Source organism: Prinia subflava, chromosome Z (assembly GCF_021018805.1).
Source record: "Prinia subflava isolate CZ2003 ecotype Zambia chromosome Z, Cam_Psub_1.2, whole genome shotgun sequence".
Classification (NCBI taxonomy): domain Eukaryota; kingdom Metazoa; phylum Chordata; class Aves; order Passeriformes; family Cisticolidae; genus Prinia; species Prinia subflava.
This window is the reverse complement of record NC_086283.1, coordinates 97,714,080-97,721,476: the sequence shown is the minus strand read 5'-3', so window position 1 is coordinate 97,721,476 and position 7,397 is coordinate 97,714,080. Positions and strand designations below refer to the sequence as shown.

The following is a 7,397-nucleotide window of genomic DNA, read 5'->3' as shown; positions in this document are numbered from 1 at the left end:
AGAACCCCCCAGTCCCCCAAATCTTCTGTGGAATTTCTGTTAATTACAGGATCATTATTTTCTCTTAGAAATTCATTAGGACAAATACACTTGTTGCACTTCCTCATTTGAAAAAAAAAAATCAGAAAGGAGATGATGAATACACAATGGTGTTCAAATGTAGTTCCTTTAAACTTGTATATATCCAAATTCTACCAGAAACTAACATATCAACTGATGTTTCAGCTGTATGGTATGTTCCAGCTCCATACTACAAACAAGGCTCCCAAGTCTCTTCAGATGCTCATAGATGCCACAGGGAAGTTTAGGTGAAGTTGTGATTTACATAGCTTTTGATTATTCCTTAAATAAATATGCAAGAATCAACACTCTGAGTCACCATATCCATCGTTGAGATATCTGCAGGGAGAATATGCATTCACAATTGAACCATCAGATTATAGACAAGATTTGTTTACAGATTTTAAATTATATGCTATTCAGTATATTTCTCATTTAAAGAGTAGTGCTGGCATAATTTCATTGTCACTTCCTGCCATTTATCTGGTCTCAAAGAGTATATCTCAGAGGATGCAGGCACAAATACCTAGCTGTGAAAATGTGGGATCAATGCATTGTCTCTGGTGCATCACTGGCTGTTGGGAATATGGAAATGAACTTTACAGATTTATTTAGAAAGAATATAGCATTGTCTATATGCCATATTATAGGTGAAAAAGCCTTTAAAACTGCTTGCACTGATCAGTCATACCACAGAAACAGATTTTTATTTGTTTGTTTTTAAAAACCAGATATATTTTAAAAAACCCAAACAAGCAAAGTTATTTAATATGAGATAATCAATGTAAAAAACAATCCTACATTGCAGCAGAGTTTGCTATTCTGGGTTGTACTCCTATACACACAGAAGATGTTTTTGCTGCACACGTTGAATTGTATTAATAAATTTTTAAATTTATCTGACTTTTTATCAATCAATAACTGAAAATCATGAGATAGTTTGTATTCATTTCATCCTCCTTTTACTTTTATGACTTTGAATAACTCACTCTTCTCTGGATTTAGTTCATGTCTTTGCTCTTTGATCAATAACTTTTCTTACCAGTACTGGCACACCATCCCCAGTGTTGGGGACACTGCATACCATTATAGACTATTTTGGTATGACATAGCCTCTATCACTTTGTAAACCCTAAAGAATAAGCCTCTCCAGACAATATATGAAAGTATCAGACATTGCTTTAGGAAAAATGATCAAACAGAGGAGCCATATGATATTTGAAAAATAAACAAATTTCAAATTACATACTACATATGACTCAGAACTCTTCTCAAGTTCAATATATGAAGAAAACCAGGATTTATCCTGTTGCAAATATCTACAGCACTGAAGAGAACTATTTTATATGAGGAGCCCAGGAGTTCAACAAAATATAGTACTTAGTTAAGACCACTCAGTGGTCCTTTAGGAAATAATGGCCTAAGACTTTTATATTTAAGAGAGAGCAGTGTGTGAATTACAAATAAATTACAATACTAATTATGCCAAAAATTCTATGTGCAGTTTTGGTGGTACCTCCCTCCCCTTGAGCTGCTCTGTTATCTCAGGGGTTCTTGTTAGGTCTGAGCCTTGATTAATGGCTCTCAGACAATTGAGGCCCCTTGAACTTATCACAAATAAGTACCCTGTCTGTAGCACCAGGACTTTCTTCTGCTTAAGAAAGAAGGGGGAAGTGATAATCAGCCACTCCAAATAGCCTTGGAACATTACTTGTCTGAATCATAGCCCAAGTAGAACTGTATTATTACCACTGCACTGCAGGAAAACTCCAGTAATTACCATTTTGGATTAATGCATCAGGCTAAAGACTGATTGGTTTCTGAAGTCAATCATTTTGTGACCCCATAAATGGCCCTAAGTGAGGCCCTTTGTAACTCTACTAGGTCACAGCAGGCTGACAGCATCTTCCCCTTGGTGGAATGTCTTTCAGAGCTTGCAAATGCTCAAGTTTGCAGTACTTGCAGGACCACTGCTGACAACAGGGCTGATACCTGCCCCCACTTCTTGAGGCTCTGTGCTTACACCTTGGGAAATGCAAGGACATTCAGTGTGAACTGAACTTGAGGGCAAATTTTCACTGGTATATATTTAAAAGATTGTATGTAAAGATCTGTGTGTGTGTACAAATTGATTTGGAGAACCTGTAACAAATCTAGCATGAATGCTGCCACCTTGGATCTCTGTATTTAAGTCACTCTTTTAATTGTAGTAAATCCTATTGAACTGTTTTGTAAATGTTAAATTAATGAATCATTAGACGCTGTCCAACCATTTGGACGTTAACGAGGTCTGGGATAAGAATTGACTCAGCCACTCCTAAGTTCTGTCAGGAGTTTAGAAACCAAGGGGGTCCCCTCTGAACCCCATGACCCAACAGAAGGGTCTCTGTTACCCTCTTGCATCCTTACCCTTTTCTATCTCTAGATTCTGTGTAAATTATTCTAAATTGATTCTAATCCACTTTTCCATTGCATATTTCATCTCATCATTCATGTAGTAAGAGTGAACCTCACCATCAAGCTTTGTTATGCTTTCTCAAATTTATATTAACTCTGCTTCTGTAACAGGTTTGATGGTGAGCCTTTAAGTGACCTAAACTACTCAGTCATGACAGCAGTAACATTGTGTTACTCCTGATGTGTGAAGACAAAAAATCTTAAATAAACAAGACACCAAAGAACAAGAAAGGAAACAGAGGCTTGACAAAATTACCTGTTCAAGGACAGTGCAGCAGATCAGCAGAAGACCCTAAACTAGGATTTAGGAGACACATATTTTATATTTCTTGTCTGAAAAGTAACCCATTCCTACAAATGAGATTTTGAAATTTCGACAGCAAACAAACAAATTTAGACAAAACAAAACAAATGCTGTGGGAATAAGGACCAAAAGGATTCAGATATTAGTAGTCCTCCTATTGGCAGTGTTCTTGGCTGATCAGGTTGCTCCTACCTCCATTATGTGAGGATTTATTTAGTGATTCCTCATTTTTAATTTTAGAAGAAGTAGGGGATCTTCTGATCAATGGTAGGTCACCTTAACCTGTCATGGTTTTCTCTTTGTTTTATGAGGACACAAGAAAACATGGTCTGACAGATGTTTATTACAGGTATGAATTGCTACTGTATGGACTATTTAAGAAGTGATTTCAATTCACAAAGAAGCGTCAGATTTTTCACTTTCACTGCAGTCCTCTTTATATTTGTGTAATATTTTCAAATGGCTGTGGCTAAACATAATAATACACAGTCTTGAGGGTCAAATTCAGACAATATCTCTTGCATAATTAAAGAAAACGGAATTATTTTTCTTTTATTTGAGAAAATCTGCAGACATTTTTTTCTGTCTCTGTCACCTGAAGTCATAACAAACTTGTTCAGTATATCTAGGTGGCATTTTTCTGCGGTTATTTATTTGGAAGAAAGGGGTGTCCCAATGTTTCCCACAGGTCACTGTGCATGGAGGTAGTCTGAGAGGTTTAAACATTGCATAAAACACAATACTGAAGTGCTTTTGTGGCTGAGGTAAGCTGTTTACCACAGCAGCTCAGAGGATTCCTGTGGGTCCCTGACCCCTTGCTAAAGATTAACCTCAAATGTTTCTATGTGCTTTACATCTATATTCTATTCATTTCTCATTGCCCCTTTTAAGTCGAGGAAATTACTTGTAGGATTGAGACAGTGAAAAGGTGGAGCTTGTACAAAAAAACCCATGTAGTTTTCTGTAAGATCCTGGTTCTGTGAAGAGTTTAACTTTGGTTTAAAGGGAAATGCTATCAATCTTTTCTGGCTGTTATTTTAAGATGGTTCTGTAGACAGATGTTACTGTATTTATTTCCTGAAAAGGAAATAATGGAGAAACAAAGCTAATAGATCACAGACAAACATTTAAGGGTCAGGTTAAAATAAATAAAAATCATAGTGATGGCAAACTATCTATAGTATTTTAACACAGACATTTATTTGCCATATATTTTTAAACCAGTATGGGATAAATAATATTTAAGAATCACAAGGTCTGAATTTTTTCAATTGCTGTACAAAGTAATGCTACTTAGGTGTTGTTCTTCTTCAAACAAGTTGGAAGAACATCTTTGGTTTTGTCCATTTGTCCAATGTGTTTGTGGTCCTATTTTAGGGTCATCCACTAGCAATAAATAATGTGCTATTGGGTCTGTGACGGCTGTGAATGAAAAAGTCTGGATGTGTCATAGTCTCTACAGAAAACTGATGGAGCAGCGGATATCATAATCTTAAATGAATGCATATAGAGATAAAATTTTATGTCTGATATGAAAGAATACCCTTGAGAGCGAATTTCATAAAGGTCTAAGCCACCAGACCCAGGAAGAGGAAAACTGGAGGTAGTCTGTATAGAATTCTCAAACTTGAGAGGTATTTTTTAATCTAAATTGCCAGTATGCCAATGACAGTGCCTTTCTTGGTGGAAGGACTAGGACCTGCTTCCTGCCAAGCTGCAGTGGGGAGGTTTTAGGGGAAGAAATTTCTGCTCTCATACAAATACTCCTCATGGATAGAAAACAGATCAAGGAGACATTATGCATCACCTCAATGATGCTTCATGGTCCCACAGCAAACTCTCTGAGCTGGCACAATCAGTCCTGCATATGGGCTGAAGGTTCAGCAGATCACAGCTCAGCCTGAGATGAGTGAGTCAGTCACTGGCCTAGGCTAAACCCACCACACTCTGACAAATTTTCCTTTGGTTTCTAGAGTTATCCTGAAGGCAGACCCACTCACCAGCCCATTCAGTCCTGGAGCCACACAAGTGATAAAGCTGATGCTAACGGAGTGACAGGATGAAGAGCAAATGGAAGAACCAACGTCTCTAGCAGAAGCAGTGTTACGTCAGTTCAACCTGGCTATGAAACTGCACACTTTTTACTTCTGTGGATAAAATGCTTGTTTTAATCTTTTAATCTATCTTCCTTATTGCTCCAAAATACCTGCAAATCTATCTCACAAATGTCCTTCTCTCTCTAATGCAGTAGATGAGGGGGAAGGTGCCTGCTGCAGTGGTCATTTCTTAGTGGAATCTGAAGGCAAGGTTAAAAAATATGAGTTTGTCCATTATGCTTTTATCACTGTGATTTGTTTCTTAACATTTGAGTCCTACACATTCAAAACTTTAATGTGGTGGTGTTTCTTATATGTGCTCAAGAACTCACAAGGAGCAGGTCTTTATCCTAATCAGTTTATTTCAGTAAAATACAATAGCATTGGCTTAAGATGCATTTCATGTACAGGAGCCTTCCTGTTAAATAGTCAACAGTAAATGGATGGAAATGATATTTTTGTCACCATTCTTATTTGTATAGCACAAATAGCCTTTTCTTTTGTTACCATATGAAAAGTTTGGAATATTTTTTCTTCTTGTATATTGTATGTGACAAGTTTAGTATATTTACTAAAGTGCTGTTTTGTAACACCAGGAGCAATTTTCTAATGCTAGGATTACTGAAAGGAACAGAAAAGTAATAAGCATTTCTTTTCTGTTTCTCTGCTTGTGTTTCATACTTGACAGCACTCTGTGCATAGTTCATTCAGATTTTCCCCTGGGTAGCAAATCAATAAGCCACTTTCCTTTGCTGTTTGAGCCTTTTGCAAAACAACTGAAGGAAACAAAAATATTTCAAAGCACATAAGATCACAAATATTGACAGGAAGACTCAAAGGCAGATGGACTATCAAAAATTACAGCTCTGTAGAAGACACACACGAGGCATGTGCAGAGTATGGGACAGGGGCAACGACAACACCTGCCCATTACCCTGCCTTTCTCCTATAGGTGTATTTTGTGGATAAATATATTTTGGAAAGATGAATCCATATCCCGTATTTGCTAACAAAACTGGTTGAATATTTGCTGGTTTTTAATGTGGAGTCCTACCTGTTCTCTCCACTTTCTGTCACATCTTCGTTTCGGCAGTACCACTGTGTTTGTCACATTACACAATTTGCCAATGCAACTGCAGCTAAATGTACACAATCATAAAGGAGGAACTATCTTCATGTTCTTTGTTCTACAGGAGCTATTAACATCTAGTGTGACAAAGTTATGATGTAGTTTTCAGTATTTGATGCCACTATGTTAAATGTAAGTTGATTGGGGTGATAAACGTAGTAACTTCCTACTGTCCAAAACAAGAGCCTCACAAGTAATCTATTTTACCTCCTAAAACAATCAATCACCTATAAACATGTTTTTCTGATGTTTTCTTAAAAGCCGTGTGGGATATGGGCCCACTATCACTTCAGGCGATCTGTTCTAAGGTTTCACTCTTCTTGCAGTCAGGAATTTTTCCACTCAGGAGAGTGGGGACTGCTTGTGGGACTTCTGCTCCAGCACTGATCTTCGCTCTCAGCCTCTGCGTGTGGAGCAGCTTCGCACTGTTGCTGCAAAGTGCTCACGGCTCCCACTCCGGGAGGAGAGCAAAGAGGAGGGATGCAGTGATCTCTGGGTGATCGCCGGGCCTGTTGCAACCTGTTCTGAAACAAGCAGAATGCTCTCTCCCCTGCCCTCACCCCTCGTAAAACACTGTCTTCTGTGACAAAGTGAACGCAAAAGCGTCACTATTTTAATTTTTCTCCTCTAGAGGGAAAACAAAAAAAAAAAAAAAAGAAGGGCCCTGTTTACACGGAGGCTTCCCAGCCGTGTCGGCCACGGGGGCGGCAGCGGGGGGGCGTTTCTGTGCCTCCCCTCGGCCGGCTCCGGCTCTGCCTGCGGCGGGATCGCCCCCGGCTACTGACGGCGGCCGCCGCCCGCCCCGCGCCGCCCGCCGCGCCCGCCGCTCCCCCTCTCTCGCCGGCGCTGCCGCAGAGCCTCCACCGCAACGCGAAGCCCACACAGCCGCTCCGGTCCGCCCCTCCTCTGGTCTGTCACGCTCGGCGGCTCCTCCGAGAGGCTCGTCTCTCCCTCCCGCAGCTTCGCGCCGGGAGCAGGAGGCAGCGGCGGCGGGAGCGGAGGGAGCTGCGGCGGCTCTCCGCCTGCCCCCCGGTAAGTGATGCTCCGGGCACTGGGGCTGCCGCCACCGCTCGAGAGCAACTTTTCCTTTGGGGTTTGGTGTTTTTATTTATTTTTTTTTCTTTAATTGCATGATTGACTTAAACTTCTTCGCGGGACTCAGAGGGCTCTTGCTCGCCGGGGAAGGGGCAGAGCTCTCTCCGGGGCAGGTCGGGCTCCAGACGGGCTCCAGAGGAGCCCTCTCGTCCCCGCGGTGAGCGTGAGCAGCCTGTGCTCGGCTGCTGCTCGCTCCAGCTCTACCCAGAGCTCGGTCTGTGCACGGAGAGAGAGCAGGTTACACAGATCCGAGCGT

The 7,397-nt window shown here is 40.7% G+C and overlaps 1 protein-coding gene across 1 annotated transcript in view; it reads left to right on the top strand.

Moving 5' to 3' along the window:
* The first annotated feature begins 5,832 nt into the window (after nt 1-5,832).
* Nucleotides 5,833-7,397, top strand: part of SV2C (synaptic vesicle glycoprotein 2C) — a 113,653-nt gene continuing 112,088 nt past the window's right edge. Inside the window, exon 1 of the mRNA XM_063422443.1 lies at nt 5,833-7,078. The gene's annotated coding sequence lies outside the window, so the exon portion shown is untranslated. The remainder of the gene's footprint in view (nt 7,079-7,397) is intronic.